This window comes from Bufo bufo, chromosome 6 (genome assembly GCF_905171765.1).
Source record: "Bufo bufo chromosome 6, aBufBuf1.1, whole genome shotgun sequence".
NCBI classification, from domain to species: Eukaryota; Metazoa; Chordata; class Amphibia; order Anura; family Bufonidae; genus Bufo; species Bufo bufo.
Genome location: NC_053394.1, coordinates 122,961,333 through 122,978,865, shown reverse-complemented (window position 1 = coordinate 122,978,865; position 17,533 = coordinate 122,961,333). Strand labels below are relative to the sequence as shown.

General features: G+C 45.2%; 1 long non-coding RNA gene across 1 annotated transcript; it reads left to right on the top strand.

Annotated features, from left to right (window-relative positions):
- Window positions 1-3,195: 3,195 nt before the first annotated feature.
- LOC121004902 lies at window positions 3,196-6,080 on the top strand. The gene is made up of 4 exons (XR_005779841.1): window positions 3,196-3,347; window positions 4,265-4,367; window positions 5,537-5,645; window positions 5,843-6,080. It is a non-coding gene; the product is annotated as an uncharacterized LOC121004902 (long non-coding RNA).
- Window positions 6,081-17,533: the final 11,453 nt, after the last annotated feature.

Below are 17,533 nucleotides of genomic sequence, written 5' to 3'. Positions count from 1 at the left end.
AACTACTTCCAAAAATATTCAGCTTTGATATTAATGAGTTTTTTGGGTTCATTGAGAACATGGTTGTTGTTCAATAATAAAATTAATCCTCAAAAATACAACTTGCCTAATAATTCTGCACTCCCTGTATAGAAAGTATATAATTGGTATATAACACCCCTGCTTCAATTGTTTTTTTTGGGGGGGCAACTGGTATATGACACCAGTAGAAAATATTTGTTCCAATGGCGTTTGTCACTCTGTGTAGCTGAGGTAACACAGCTAAACTGCAAACAAATGCTACACTACCCAAATTCAATATATACAAAGTATATTATTAGTATATAACACCCCTGCTTCAATCATTTTTTTTAGGGAGCAACTCGTATTTCACACCAGTAGAAATTATTGGTTCCGATAGCGTTTGTCACTATCTGTAGCTGAGGTAATGCAGCAAAACCGCAAACAAATGCTGCACTACCCAAATGCACTATATAGAAAGTATATAATTGGTATATACCACCCCTGCTTCAATCAGTTTTTTGGCGGGGCAACTGCTATATCACACCAGTAGAAATTATTTGTTCCAATGTCGTTTGTCACTTTCTGTATCTGTGGTAACGAAGCAGAACTCCAAACAAATGCTGCACTACCTAAATGCACTATATAGAAAGTATATTATTGGTATATAACACTCCTGCTTCAATCAGTTTTTTTGGTGGGGCAACTGGTAAATCACACCGGTAGAAATTATTTGTTCCAATAGCGTTTGGCACTCTGTGTAGATGCAGTATCGCAGCAAAAACGCACACAACTGCTGCACAATACAAATGCACAGGGGCGTAGCTAGAACTGACTGGGCCCCACAGCAAATTTTTTACAGGGCCCCCCTCACTTAGGGTCCATTCAGACGTCCGCAAGTGTTTTGCAGTCCACAAAATGCGGATCCGCAAAACACGGATACCAGCCGTGTGCGTTCCGCATTTTGATAGTTCCCTATGATAGAAATGCCTATTCTTGTCCGCAATTGCAAACAAGAATAGGACATGTTCCATCTTATTTTGTGGGGGCCGCAGAACAGAACTATGGATGCAGACAGCACACGGTGTGCTGTCCGCATCTTTTGCGGCCCTATTGAAATGAATGGGTCCGCACCTGTTCCGGAAAATGCAGATGCGTACCCAGAACAACGGACGTGTGAATGGATCCTTACTTAAAATAAAACCTTTAAAAAAACCTATTTGTCTTTGTATCGCCATTTTTTGACAGCTAAAACTTTTTTTTTTTATTTCTGCCTGAAAAAGAGCTGAATCTTTATTTTCAGGTGGATGAATTGTAGTTTTTATTGGTAACCTTTTAGGATTAAAATTATTTATATTTTTTAATAGTAAAGACATTTTTGGACTGTGAAAGGGGGTGATTTTCATCCCAACCTCTGCCCACTCCTTCCTCTGCCAGCCTCCTGTACTATAGCATGCGGTACGTGGCAGCCTCCCCTCTCTGCCTCCGCTGCTCTGCCATGTACTAGTGCTTATTATGACACACATATGCCTGCACCCGATGCCAGCCCAGAACCATCAGGGCATCACATTTGTGTATATGTAACTTAAAGAGTGCCATAATAGGCATTAGTAGATGGCGGAACAGCGAGCAGAGAGGGGAGGCTGCCACGAACAGCATGCTATAGTACAGGAGGCTGGCAGAGGAAGAGTGGGCAGAGGTTGCGATCTGGCTACCTGGCAGCTACATGCTGAAGGCTTCAGCATGCAGCTGCCAGGTGGCCATCCCAGCCACTGCCAGCCTCCTGTACTATAACAGAAGCAGATGCATGCATTTTATTATATAGGAGGCTGGTGGGACTGGGATGGCAGCCTGTGGCAGCTACATGCTGCAGCCTGCCATGGCTGCACACTCAGAACTTTGCCTGCTGCTGTACCTGGTCTTACCTCCTCTCCTCTCCCAGTCTGTGACCTTGACAGACTGGGAGAGGAGAGGAGGAAAGGGTGAACTACTATGACTCTGCCTTGCCCTCCTCTTTCCTCATGCCCAGATAGGCCCCAGAACCACTGTGTACTAGTGCAGCAGCAGGAAAGGGGGGACGGTACGGGACAGGGGGGCCCAGGCACATACCTGAAAAAATGAGTGCTGCTGTGCATGCCTGTTGTGCCTCCCTTCGCCCTCTGCCATGATGCACTGCTTCTCCCGCCCCTTGAGGAGGACTTCACTTGGTGGGCGCGCTGCCTGAAGACCTGAAGCCGCCTCCCTTCCTCACTTCACCTGCCCTGCACAGTGCACGCAGGGCTTTCCTCTCAGCCTCCGTTCCGTCCCCTATGTGATTTTAGTTAGCAACTTAGCTGCGGCCCGCGCCGCCTGCAGGTACGGCTTTACTGGGGCTCTCCTGGCTTGAGGGGGCCCCATGGGCCCCCCTGACTTAGGGGCCCAATCGCAATTGCGACCGCTGCAACCCCTATAGCTACGCCAGTGCAAATGCATTATAATATACTTTCTATGTTAGAAAGTATATCAGAAGTATATTACACCCCTCAGTAAGTCACACCTATCGATAGCACACCTATACAAGTCCTTAAAAGGACTTTTGTTGGCCTATTAGCTAGCGTTTGGTGTCCCTAACAGCCTGTCCCTGCTCCACACAGTAACCTCTCCCTACACTGGCAAAAGACTGAATGTAAAATGGCGGCCAGATCAGGTTTATTTATAAGGTAGGGGGTATGTCCATGTGCTGAAACGTCTCAATTGGCCGTCCTGTACCACCTGATGGATGTGTCATGGGTCAAAGTTATTCACAATGTAAAAGAATATTGCGCCGGCGGACATCGCCATATGTTTGCCCATCCTGCGAATCGCGAACAAGCAAAGTTTGCCGCGAATCGACCGCCGGGCAAACCGCAAGGCCATTTCTAATGACAGACTCCCTGTAATGTTTTATTATTGTTAAATGTATAAAAACTATGTTATAAGCTTCCCATAGTGAGGGTTGTGGTCTGTGCAGAAGGTCACATTTTCTGTATCAGAAGAAAGTGAGAAATTAAAACCTTAACAAAGTTGATGATTCTAATATTCCTATGTGGCTCAGAGTATTAACTACCTGGGATTATCTGCTTTCCCTGTATTAAGGATCTGTTTGCTGTAAACTATTGCAGCTTAGCATAGTTACAACTTGGGTGTGTTTAAACTGTAAGGACGAAACACTAACAGAACAGCCCACTTATATTTGATTTAGATTACATATCAAAACGCTGACGTTACTGTGTGAAAGTTCTGTGAAAGTCTAAATCAGTATAAATACCCCAGGATAAATCTCAGACAGTGAAGTGCACAGAACTGGTTCCCAGCTACAGCACAAGATGGTAAGTGTATACATACCATGCAACAATATTAATACCATGCAACAATATTAATATAATTTGACATTTTTCGTGCATGATTTTTTCCTTTATTGATTACATGTAACAAGCTTGTAGTCTATTTTATGTCAAAAAGATTTTAAAGGACCTTGCAAACACTAGCAGTATCTGTAGCTTCCAGATGCTCTGCAGCAGATGTACTCCTGCTGTTCTCTGTTTAGCGCCCTTTGTGCAGAGTATGTTAGAGAATTTCAGATTGCAATTCCTTAAAAATTTGCCCAGGATTCCTTCTACTGAGCTGCAATACTCGGTACAACCGTTAGTCATCATGAGTAGTGCATTTATTAGACAATAGTTATTTTGTTTTCTAACTCCTTTAACCGCCATGAAGTCAATACCCCCAAATACTAGATAGACATGATTTATGAATATCAGAGCTAAGCAAATCTCCATCACATCAATACTTTATAATTTGTCCCTGATTATTGGGAATTAATTTCAGATTACTGCACATCACTGGAGGACTTAATTTCCTCATGGCTGCACCACTAGAGTCGTTATTAGCCACAGGATAACAAAGCTAGCATTTATGGGTCATACTCAGAATCGAGAAATACAAATCTTCGGGAAAAAGTCAGGGAATCTGAACTGAAGATGTGCATTTTTTAGTACTCCACAATGAACAGTCTGATTTTGATATTAAATGTACTGTATAGCATAAAAGCGCTATAATTAAGTAACTAATACAATATTTAAAGCAAAACGTGGAACATATTTAATTCAGTTTATGAATCTGTTTTATTGCCATAGTATAAATACTATCGATTACTACAATTACCACTACTAAGTCTACTATAGCCATTCTTTACCAGTATGTGATTTGGACAGTGTTCACTAAACCTATTTTTGTACCTTTTTAGAAAAACCTTTTTGTGATTCTGCTCGGTGTTGGGGTTTTCCTGACTGTTTGCGATGCAGCTTGTTTTCATCAAAAACCTCTATTTCGCCGAACACCCTTAAATGGTAAGAAATTTGTAGTATATGTGTTGATCATCAGCTCTGTAATACAGTATATGGTCAAAAGGAGAATGCTGCTTTTCAATGAAAATATTTTTGAGGCTCACATGAATTGTACTGTATTAGTTATTTAGTATCAGGAAAGAAATTGGTACAAGACTATCCACACTATTCTTTATTGATTTAAAAGGGTGAGAATGCAATATACGTCTAAGAACAGATTGAATAAGAACATGAGCCTGTCACTTTAAGTCTCTGCTGAGGCTGCTGGGATCCCAGGACTTTATTTGCTAGGAAGTTTCCTTTACAGACACCCATTATCTATTAATTACCTGTTCAAGTAAGATATTATTTTGGCTAGATTTCTATATCTCTAAGCAGTATAATAAGGGGTAATTCAAATATCCTCCTATTCTGCTTTGCATTCAAATGAATTTAGTGTACCATCTGTATCAGAGAGAATCTACTAAACTGCACAGGACACTCAATTTTTTCATTCTGGAACAGAAATTTTAAATGATTGTCGAAATAAAATAACAATAATGGCACATATGTAAAGTAATTTCACATCTAAAGCACTTTTATAGTACCTTTGTAAAAAGTACCTCTGATAAAGTCATTTATTTCACTGTCAAATGGGATGTCAATTAAGGCAGAATGACATCCTAACAGCTAGGACACATTGACCACATCAGCAGCACCCAGATAACTCTTGGGGAGTAATCTGTTCTTTTCTTTTATCCAGCATAATGAAATTGCCAATTTTTAAAAGGGGCATGTATGGAAAGGTGTTGCCAAGCAACAAGTTTATTTCTAACTTATGGTAGCTAAAAGATACTGCAAAAAAATTTGAAGCTCGGTTCGAGAAACTGTCAGAGGCCAACAACCTTTATTAGCTCAATTATATTTTTAAAGGGAAAGGAGTTTTTTTTTTATAATTTGTATGTGTTTTTTGAAAATAACGAGGAAAGCACATTACAGCCATATTCACAAGAAGCCATCTATCATGTTGAATTCTCCTGTAGATTCCTAACCTTAACCTAACCGCATGACTCTGAAATGGTTTTACTTGAGAATGAATATTTTTATACTACTTACACATTACAAAAACTCCTTACAAACATGTTTATTGCATAATGTCCTAAGTGAAATATTTTATTTTTAATCATTTTCAGGATGTTTAGATCAAGATAAGGAGGTTCATGCTTTGTCTAGTGAATGGGTGACAAAGGATTGTATGAGATGCAATTGTCATTCTGATGGATCCATGGGCTGTTGTAATATGTAAGTTACTTTGTTTTTATAAAGTATACTGTGTAGTGAGTGGTTTTAGTGATCTAAAGCCTGAACATCAAGCATAACTGAGATATAGGAATTCTGATACCAAGCTGCTTTACCCCATGTCTTAGATCAGTGATTTGTCAACTAACATTTGTTATGACCCTTTTCTAATACACAGTATGTTTGCCATTTCTGCACAGGCTTGATCTGCCGAATGCCATTAAGGGGGATGAGTGTGAAGTTTTAAATGACAGAGACACCTGCACCTCCAAAATCGTTTACAAGAATGATCATACCAAAGAATGCATGTAAAGCCCACTCAGTTTCATTATCATTCCCTTTCTAGAAAGAAAAAGTTGTAGAAGAAAAATCTATGGAAATGTCTACACCAAACTATATCTTTCAATAAAAAGCTAATAAAACTAATTATTGCGATAATTAGTTTAGGCCATTATTTTCATGAGTAGTTTATTGGTTATTCTTCATTTTATTAATAAATTAAAATAAATAACATAGATAGCATTAATATTAACATTAAACCTGACGAGGGAGGTCGTAGAAGCCCCAAAAATTTACCTCGATAAACAACCACCATGGTGATTGCATCTTGCCTCCTGCCGTGTAACACCAGCTCGGAGACACCAACTGATGGACGCCTCTCCGAACCAACCAGGTGCTCCAACTATGAGAGTCCAGCCCCAACATTGAGGCCCTCCCATTCACCCATACCATCCTGTACCACCAGATTCTAGGACCTCCCACCACTAACAACGCGCAACTTGACCTTGAACCTCAAACAACATAACACAGAAACCTCTATCCTCCCTATCGGTTTTGGAAACCCAAATACGAACCACCACCCTGTCATCGTACAGATCAACATCATCCCCATATAATCCACCCCCACACTGCACTATTTTGCAAACTAATTCCCCCAAGCGAAATGCTCAGAAAAAAAACAGTAAAATGCTAATCTAAACAACCGCACCTCACTGGGTGACCTGCACACCGAACCCGCCTAAACACATAATTGTAACAACAAAGAAAAGGACACTGGTCTCCTATTATCAACTGTCCGCCTACACTGTCTGCACCCCTTCAACACTTGCCGGATCAAGAATGCCTTAGTAACATCCTGCAAACCCCACAATTTAAAACCAAACGCCAAACCCGCCATGCAACAATTTATCTGCGCTACAGACCAACCCTTTTCCTCAACATTCCCAATGAATAACAACAAAGGTATTTCACCGGAATCTACTCCCACCTCCAACTCCCCACACCACTGTTCTCAACTACGCCACGCCCTATTGTAAGCCCACCATGTCCGTCACTCAAAGAGTTCCTCAAAAGTCCCACTACCATACCTCCAAGAGCTCCTACAGGGACTCCGGACACACCAACCCGTCTGCATTCGCTTCTGGGGCCAGCTGACGAAAACGCTCCCACTGCAAACGAGAAAGTGCATCAGCAATGCCATTAGAAATCCCTAGCACATGGACAGCCACAATCCAAGCGTTAAGCGACAAACAAAGTAAAACCAGATGCTGCAATAAACAGTGGCGAAGAGGCAGTCAAACCATTGATCACCTGCACCACCCCCAGATTATCACAATGAAAACTAACTTTTTTATTTCTGAACTTGCCGCACCCAAACCCTCATAATCCAAGACTCCGGCCATCTCCCCGCGCACCACTGCCCCTGACAATACGCCCCAAAACCAGCCCCCCCCCCGCTGCATCCTTAAACAACTCAAAATCAAAACTGTCAACCGCGGCTCCCATCACCAGCGCCCTGCCGTTAAATTACTTTAAAAACCGGTCCCACACCGCTAACTCCCTTCAACTCCTGGCCCAGCCTAATAAAATTATGTGGAGCAACAACCCCTCCCGTGTCCGACGCCAACCGCCTACAAAAAATACAGCCCATAGGAATAATGCGACAAGCAAAATTCAATTTCCCAAGAAGGGACTGTAAGTCCCTCAAACGTATTTTCTTCGCCCGCATTGCTTCCGCCACCACTGCCCTCAAATCCTGCTCCTTGTCTTCCGGTAAACGACACTCCATCTTAACTGTGTCTATAACTATACCCCAAAAACTCAACTCGGTCGTAGGCCCCACAGTCTTACTCTCCGCCAAAGGCACCCTGAACGACTTAAAAACCGACAGCAACGTAGACAACAATAATGCACAAACGCGCGAATCCACCAGACCCAAACAAAGAAAATCATCAAGGTAATGAATAATCGAGGAACAACCGGACACGTCCTCCACCACCCATTTCAAGAAAGAACTAAACATTTCAAAATAAGCGCACGACACAAAATACCCGCAATTAGGGATGAGCGAACCCGAACTGTATAGTGACACGGACCCGAACCCGAACATTTTCGTAAAAGTCCGGGTTCGGGTTCGGTGTTCGGCGCTTTCTTGGCGCTTTTTGAAAGGCTGCAAAGCAGCCAATCAACAAGCGTCATACTACTTGCCCCAAGAGGCCATCACAGCCTTGCCTACTATTGGCATGGCTGTGATTGGCCAGTGCAACATGTGACCCAGCCTCTATATAAGCTTGGGTCACGTAGCGCTGCACGTCACTCTGCTGATTCAAGCATAGGGAGAGGTTGCAGCTGCGACGTTAGGGCGAGATTAGGCAGATTAACTCCTCCAAAAGACTTCATTCTGTAATCGATCTGCAGCTGTGGATCATTGAAGTGCTGGGTGATCGGCGGCCATTTTGTGGCTTGTGGTGCGCCAGCACAAGCTATCACCAAGTGTATTTAACCATCAATAGTGTGGTTATTTTGTGCTATATCCTACATCAGGTGCAGGCTTAGCCTGTGTCACCCAAGTGCATTTAACCATCAATAGTGTGGTTATTTTTTGCTATATCCTACATCAGCTGCAGGCTGAGCCTGTGTCACCGAAGTGCATTTAACCATCAATAGTGTGGTTATTTTTTGGCCATATACTACATCTGGTGCAGGCTGAGCCTGTGTCACCCAAGTGCATTTAACCATCAATAGTGTGGTTATTTTTTGGCCATATACTACATCAGGGGAAAGTTGAGCCTGTCACCCAGCGCTTAAAAAATAGACCTGACATTTCTATTCAACCAAATCTGTACTGTTTTAGCTGGTCAAGTTATTTGTAGTGACCGTAAAAGCACACTTTTTGTTCTGGGTTGAAAAACTATTCCCAAATTTGCCATTCTCAAAATAACTAGTTTCTGGTATATGAGGCCTACTTGAAATCTATCCCAAAAAGGATATCTTACATTGAAGGTGCTGATAGTGTCATTCAGAAAAACCTAACACAGACGCTACCGTGCAGATACAAGTCTAATTCTGTGATTAAACCTATACCTGTCACACAGCGCAAAAAAAAACAGGCCTCACATTTCTATTTAACCAAATCTGTACTGTTTTAGCTGGTCAAGTTATTTGTAGTGACCGTAAAAGCACACTTTTTGTTCTGGGTTGAAAAACTATTCCCAAATTTTCCATTCTCAAAATAACTAGTTTCTGCTATATGAGGCCTACTTGAAATCTATCCCAAAAAGGATACATTGAAGGTGCTGATAGTGTCATTCAGAAAAACCTAACACACACGCTACCGTGCAGATACAAGTCTAATTCTGTGATTAAACCTACACCTGTCACACAGCGCAAAAAAAAACAGGCCTCACATTTCTATTCAACCAAATCTGTACTGTTTTAGCTGGTCAAGTTATTTGTAGTGATCGTAAAAGCACATTTTTTGTTCTAGGTTGAAAAACTATTCCCAAATTTGCCATTCTCAAAATAACTAGTTTCTGCTATATGAGGCCTACTTGAAATCTATCCCAAAAAGGATATCTTACATTGAAGGTGCTGATAGTGTCATTCAGAAAAACCTAACACACACGCTACCGTGCAGATACAAGTCTAATTCTGTGATTAAACCTATGCCTGTCACACAGCGCAAAAAAAAACAAGCCTCACATTTCTATTCAACCAAATCTGTACTGTTTTAGCTGGTCAAGTTATTTGTAGTGACCGTAAAAGCACATTTTTTGTTCTGGGTTGAAAAAATATTCCCAAATTTGCCATTCTCAAAATAACTCGTTTCTGCTATATGAAGCCTACTTGAAATCTATCCCAAAAAGGATACATTGAAGGTGCTGATAGTGTCATTCAGAAAAACCTAACACACACGCTACCATGCAGATACAAGTCTAATTCTGTGATTAAACCTATACCTGTCACACAGCGCAAAAAAAACAGGCCTCACATTTCTATTCAACCAAATCTGTACTGTTTTAGCTGGTCAAGTTATTTATAGTGACCGTAAAAGCACATTTTTTGTTCTGGGTTGAAAAACTATTCCCAAATTTGCCATTCTCAAAATAACTAGTTTCTGCTATATGAGGCCTACTTGAAATCTATCCCAAAAAGGATATCTTACATTGAAGGTGCTGATAGTGTCATTCAGAAAAACCTAACACACACGCTACCGTGCAGATACAAGTCTAATTCTGTGATTAAACTTATACCTGTCACACAGCGCAAAAAAAAACAGGCCTCACATTTCTATTCAACCAAATCTGTACTGTTTTAGCTGGTCAAGTTATTTGTAGTGACCGTAAAAGCACACTTTTTGTTCTGGGTTGAAAAACTATTCCCAAATTTTCCATTCTCAAAATAACTAGTTTCTGGTATATGAGGCCTACTTGAAATCTATCCCAAAAAGGATATCTTACATTGAAGGTGCTGATAGTGTCATTCAGAAAAACCTAACACACACGCTACCGTGCAGATACAAGTCTAATTCTGTGATTAAACCTATACCTGTCGCACAGCGCAAAAAAAAACAGGCCTCACATTTCTATTCAACCAAATCTGTACTGTTTTAGCTGGTCAAGTTATTTGTAGTGACCGTAAAAGCACATTTTTTGTTCTGGGTTGAAAAACTATTCCCAAATTTGCCATTCTCAAAATAACTCGTTTCTGCTATATGAAGCCTACTTGAAATCTATCCCAAAAAGGATACATTGAAGGTGCTGATAGTGTCATTCAGAAAAACCTAACACACATGCTACCGTGCAGATACAAGTCTAATTCTGTGATTAAACCTATACCTGTCACACAGCGCAAAAAAAACAGGCCTCACATTTCTATTCAACCAAATCTGTACTGTTTTAGCTGGTCAAGTTATTTATAGTGACCGTAAAAGCACATTTTTTGTTCTGGGTTGAAAAACTATTCCCAAATTTGCCATTCTCAAAATAACTAGTTTCTGCTATATGAGGCCTACTTGAAATCTATCCCAAAAAGGATATCTTACATTGAAGGTGCTGATAGTGTCATTCAGAAAAACCTAACACACACGCTACCGTGCAGATACAAGTCTAATTCTGTGATTAAACCTATACCTGTCACACAGCGCAAAAAAAAACTGGCCTCACATTTCTATTCAACCAAATCTGTACTGTTTTAGCTGGTCAAGTTATTTGTAGTGACCGTAAAAGCACATTTTTTGTTCTGGGTTGAAAAACTATTCCCAAATTTGCCATTCTCAAAATTGTGGTGAACGGGAACAATGAGGAAAACATCTAATAAGGGACGCGGACGTGGACATGGTCGTGGTGGTGTTAGTGGACCCTCTGGTGCTGGGAGAGGACGTGGCCGTTCTGCCACAGCCACACGTCCTAGTGAACCAACTACCTCAGGTCCCAGTAGCCAGCAGAATTTACAGCGATATTTGGTGGGGCCCAATGCCGTTCTAAGGATGGTAAGGCCTGAGCAGGTACAGGCATTAGTCAATTGGGTGGCCGACAGTGGATCCAGCACGTTCACATTATCTCCCACCCAGTCTTCTGCAGAAAGCGCACAGATGGCGCATGAAAACCAAGCCTATCGGTCTATCACATCACCCCCATGCATATCAGGGAAACTGTCTGAGCCTCAAGTTATGCAGCAGTCTCTTATGCTGTTTGAAGACTCTGCTGCCAGGGTTTCCCAAGGGCATCCACCTAGCCCTTCCCCAGGGGTGGAAGAGATAGAATGCACTAACGCACAACCACTTATTTTTCCTGATGATGAGGACATGGGAATACCACCTCAGCACGTCTCTGATGATGACGAAACACAGGTGCCAACTGCTGCGTCTTTCTGCAGTGTGCAGACTGAACAGGAGGTCAGGGATCAAGACTGGGTGGAAGACGATGCAGGGGACAATGAGGTCCTAGACCCCACATGGAATGAAGGTCGTGCCACTGACTTTCACAGTTCGGAGGAAGAAGCAGTAGTGAGACCGAGCCAACAGCGTAGCAAAAGAGGGAGCAGTGGGCAAAATCAGAACACCCGCCGCCAAGAGACTCCGCCTGCTACTGACCGCCGCCATCTAGGACCGAGCACCCCAAAGGCAGCTTCAAGGAGTTCCCTGGCATGGCACTTCTTCAAACAATGTGCTGACAACAAGACCCGAGTGGTTTGCACGCTGTGCCATCAGAGCCTGAAGCGAGGCATTAATGTTCTGAACCTTAGCACAACCTGCATGACCAGGCACCTGCATGCAAAGCATGAACTGCAGTGGAGTAAACACCTTAAAAACAAGGAAGTCACTCAGGCTCCCCCTGCTACCTCTTCTGCTGCTGCCGCCTCGGCCTCTTCTGCTGCTGCCGACGCCTCGGCCTTTTCTGCTGCTGCTGCTGCCGCCGCCTCGGCCTCTTCCTCCGCCTCTGGAGGAACGTTGGCACCTGCCGCCCAGCAAACATGGGATGTACCACCAACACCACCACCTGCGTCACCAAGCATCTCAACCATGTCACACGGCAGCGTTCAGCTCTCCATCTCACAAACATTTAAGAGAAAGCGTAAATTCCCACCTAGCCACCCTCGATCCCTGGCCCTGAATGCCAGCATTTCTAAACTACTGGCCTATGAAATGCTGTCATTTAGGCTGGTGGACACACACAGCTTCAAACAGCTCATGTCGCTTGCTGTCCCACAGTATGTTGTTCCCAGCCGGCACTACTTCTCCAAGAGAGCCGTGCCTTCCCTGCACAACCAAGTGTCGGATAAAATCAAGTGTGCACTGCGCAACGCCATCTGTGGCAAGGTCCACCTAACCACAGATACGTGGACCAGTAAGCACGGCCAGGGACGCTATATCTCCCTAACTGCACACTGGGTAAATGTAGTGGCGGCTGGGCCCCAGGCGGAGAGCTGTTTGGCGCACGTCCTTCTGCCGCCAAGGATCGCAGGGCAACATTCTTTGCCTCCTGTCTCCTCCTCCTTCTACTCAGCTTCCTCCTCCTCTTCTTCCACCTGCTCATCCAGTCAGCCACACACCTTCACCACCAACTTCAGCACAGCCCGGGGTAAACGTCAGCAGGCCGTTCTGAAACTCATATGTTTGGGGGACAGGCCGCACACCGCACAGGAGTTGTGGCGGGGTATAAAACAACAGACCGACGAGTGGTTGCTGCCGGTGAGCCTCAAGCCCGGCCTGGTGGTGTGCGATAATGGGCGAAATCTCGTTGCAGCTCTGGGACTAGCCGGTTTGACGCACATCCCTTGCCTGGCGCATGTGCTGAATTTGGTGGTGCAGAAGTTCATTCGCAACTACCCCGACATGTCAGAGCTGCTGCATAAAGTGCGGGCCGTCTGTTCGCGCTTCCGGCGTTCACACCCTGCCGCTGCTCGCCTGTCTGCGCTACAGCGTAACTTCGGCCTTCCCGCTCACCGCCTCATATGCGACGTGCCCACCAGGTGAAACTCCACCTTGCATATGCTGGACAGACTGTGCGAGCAGCAGCAGGCCATAGTGGAGTTTCAGCTGCAGCACGCACGGGTCAGTCGCACTGCGGATCAGACCCACTTCACCACCAATGACTGGGCCTCCATGCGAGACCTGTGTGCCCTGTTGCGCTGTTTCGAGTACTCCACCAACATGGCCAGTGGCGATGACGCCGTTATCAGCGTTACAATACCACTTCTATGTCTCCTTGAGAAAACACTTAGGGCGATGATGGAAGAGGAGGTGGCCCAGGAGGAAGAGGAGGAAGAGGGGTCATTTTTAGCACTTTCAGGCCAGTCTCTTCAAAGTGACTCAGAGGGAGGTTTTTTGCAACACCAGAGGCCAGGTACAAATGTGGCCAGACAGGGCCCACTACTGGAGGACGAGGAGGACGAGGATGAGGAGGAGGTGGAGGAGGATAAGGATGAAGCATGTTCACAGCGGGGTGGCACCCAAAGCAGCTCGGGCCCATCACTGGTGCGTGGCTGGGGGGAAACACAGGACGATGACGATACGCCTCCAACAGAGGACAGCTTGTCCTTACCTCTGGGCAGCCTGGCACACATGAGCGACTACATGCTGCAGTGCCTGCGCAACGACAGCAGAGTTGCCCACATTTTAACGTGTGCGGACTACTGGGTTGCCACCCTGCTGGATCCCCGGTACAAAGACAATGTGCCCACCTTACTACCTACACTGGAGCGTGATAGGAAGATGCGCGAGTACAAGCGCACGTTGGTAGACGCGCTACTGAGAGCATTCCCAAATGTCACAGGGGAACTAGTGGAAGCCCAAGGCGAAGGCAGAGGAGGAGCAAGAGGTCGCCAATGCAGCTGTGTCACGGCCAGCTCCTCTCAGGGCAGGGTTAGCATGGCAAAGATGTGGAAAAGTTTTGTCACCACGCCACAGCTAACTGCACCACCACCTGATACGGAACGTGTTAGCAGGAGGCAACATTTCACTAACATGGTGGAACAGTACCTGTGCACACCCCTCCACGTACTGATTGATGGATCGGCCCCATTCAACTTCTGGGTCTCCAAATTGTCCACGTGGCCAGAGCTAGCCTTTTATGCCTTGGAGGTGCTGGCCTGCCCGGCGGCCAGCGTTTTGTCTGAACGTGTATTCAGCACGGCAGGGGGCGTCATTACAGACAAACGCAGCCGCCTGTCTACAGCCAATGTGGACAAGCTGACGTTCATAAAAATGAACCAGGCATGGATCCCACAGGACCTGTCCATCCCTTGTGCATATTAGATATTAACTACCTCCCCTTAACAATATATTATTCTACTCCAGGGCACTTCCTCATTCAATACTATTTTTATTTTCATTTTACCATTATATTGCGGGGCAACCCAAAGTTGAATGAACCTCTCCTCTGTCTGGGTGCCGGGGCCTAAATATGTGACAGTGGCCTGTTCCAGTGGTGGGTGACGTGAAGCCTGATTCTCTGCTATGACATGAAGACTGATTCTGTGCTGACATAAGGCCATATTCTCTGTTACGGGACCTCTCTCCTCTGCCTGGGCCTAAATATGTGACAGTGGCCTGTTCCAGTGGTGGGTGACGTAAAGTCTGATTCTCTGCTATGACATGAAGACTGATTCTGCGCTGACATAAGGCCAGATTCTCTGTGACGGGACCTCTCTCCTCTGTCTGGGTGCCGGGGCCTAAATATGTGACAGTGGCCTGTTCCAGTGGTGGGTGACGTGAATCCTGATTCTCTGCTATGACATGAAGACAGATTCTGTGCTGACATAAGGCCAGATTCTCTGTTACGGGACCTCTTTCCTCTGCCTGGGTGCCTGGGCCTAAATATGTGACAGTGGCCTGTTCCAGTGGTGGGTGACGTGAAGCCTGATTCTCTGCTATGACATGAAGACAGATTCTGTGCTGACATAAGGCCAGATTCTCTTTTACGGGACCTCTCTCCTCTGTCTGGGTGCCGGGGCCTAAATATGTGACAGTGGCCTGTTCCAGTGGTGGGTGACGTAAAGCCTGATTCTCTGCTATGACATGAAGACTGATTCTGTGCTGACATAAGGCCAGATTCTCTGTTACGGGACCTCTCTCCTCTGCCTGGGTGCCTGGGCCTAAATATGTGACAGTGGCCTGTTCCAGTGGTGGGTGACGTAAAGCCTGATTCTCTGCTATGACATGAAGACTGATTCTGTGCTGACATAAGGCCAGATTCTCTGTTACGGGACCTCTCTCCTCTGCCTGGGTGCCTGGGCCTAAATATGTGACAGTGGCCTGTTCCAGTGGTGGGTGACGTGAAGCCTGATTCTCAGCTATGACATGAAGACAGATTCTGTGCTGACATAAGGCCAGATTCTCTGTTACGGGACCTCTCTCCTCTGTCTGGGTGCCGGGGCCTAAATATGTGACAGTGGCCTGTTCCAGTGGTGGGTGACGTAAAGCCTGATTCTCTGCTATGACATGAAGACTGATTCTGTGCTGACATAAGGCCAGATTCTCTGTTACGGCACCTCTCTCCTCTGCCTGGGTGCCTGGGCCTAAATATGTGACAGTGGCCTGTTCCAGTGGTGGGTGACGTGAAGCCTGATTCTCTGCTATGACATGAAGACTGATTCTGCGCTGACATAAGGCCAGATTCTCTGTTACGGGACCTCTCTCCTCTGTCTGGGTGCCGGGGCCTAAATATGTGACAGTGGCCTGTTCCAGTGGTGGGTGACGTAAAGCCTGATTCTCTGCTATGACATGAAGACTGATTCTGCGCTGACATAAGGCCAGATTCTCTGTTACGGGACCTCTCTCCTCTGCCTGGGTGCCTGGGCCTAAATATGTGACAGTGGCCTGTTCCAGTGGTGGGTGACGTGAAGCCTGATTCTCTGCTATGACATGAAGACAGATTCTGTGCTGACATAAGGCCAGATTCTTTGTTACGGGACCTCTCTCCTCTGCCTGGGTGCCGGGGCCTAAATATGTGACAGTGGCCTGTTCCAGTGGTGGGTGACGTGAAGCCTGATTCTCTGCTATGACATGAAGACTGATTCTGCGCTGACATGAAGCCAGATTCTCTGCTATGGCATGAAGAGACTGATTCTCTGCTGACATGAAGCCAGATTCTTTGCTATGGCATGAAGAGACTGATTCTCTGCTGACGTGAAGCCAGATTCTCTGCTATGGGACCTCTGTCCAATTGATATTGGTTCATTTTTATTTTTTTTATTTTTATTTTAATTCATTTCCCTATCCACATTTGTTTGCAGGGGATTTACCTACATGTTACTGCCTTTTGCAGCCCTCTAGCTCTTTCCTGGGCTGTTTTACAGCCTTTTTAGTGCCGAAAAGTTCGGGTCCCCCTTGACTTCAATGGGGTTCGGGTTCGGGACGAAGTTCGGGTCGGGTTCGGATCCCGAACCCGAACATTTCCGGGAAGTTCGGCCGAACTTCTCGAACCCGAACATCCAGGTGTTCGCTCAACTCTACCCGCAATCCCAAAAACAACCCAACAAATGCAAACTCTCTGGATGAACAGGTAAAAGCCGAAATGTCGACTCAATGTCAGTCTTTGCCAACTGGGTTCCTGGACCCAATTTCCACACCCCCTCCACAGCCGCATCAAAGGAGGTATAGACCACCGAACAAAGCTCAGGATCTATACCTTCATTGACTGACGCACCTTTTGGAAACGATAAATGGTAAATGAGCTAAAATTTATTTAGTCTCTTTCTTGGGAACTACCCCTAACGGGGAAACCTGTAAATTCACTAACGGTAGTTCCGAAAAGGCCCATCCATCCTCCCCAATGACACCTCTTTTGACAACTTATCTGTCACCACCTCCGGGTGCTCTAACGCAGAACGCAGATTTTTTTCTCACCTCCCCCACCAGCAACGGGTTAGATGGAATACGAAAACCTCCCGAAAAACCCATCTCCAAAAACACAGCCGATTCCTGATTCGGATATCTATTTAGATACCCCAACATCCTTTCCACCCGAACTGGGGTCCACCCCTTTTGCAATATTCTCCCCTATCTGTCTGCCGCCCCTAAAACACAGACTATCCCCATGACTGCCCCCACAGGATGAACACTCGTGTTTGAACTTACATTTCTGTCCAAACTTGCAGCTCCCTTCGTT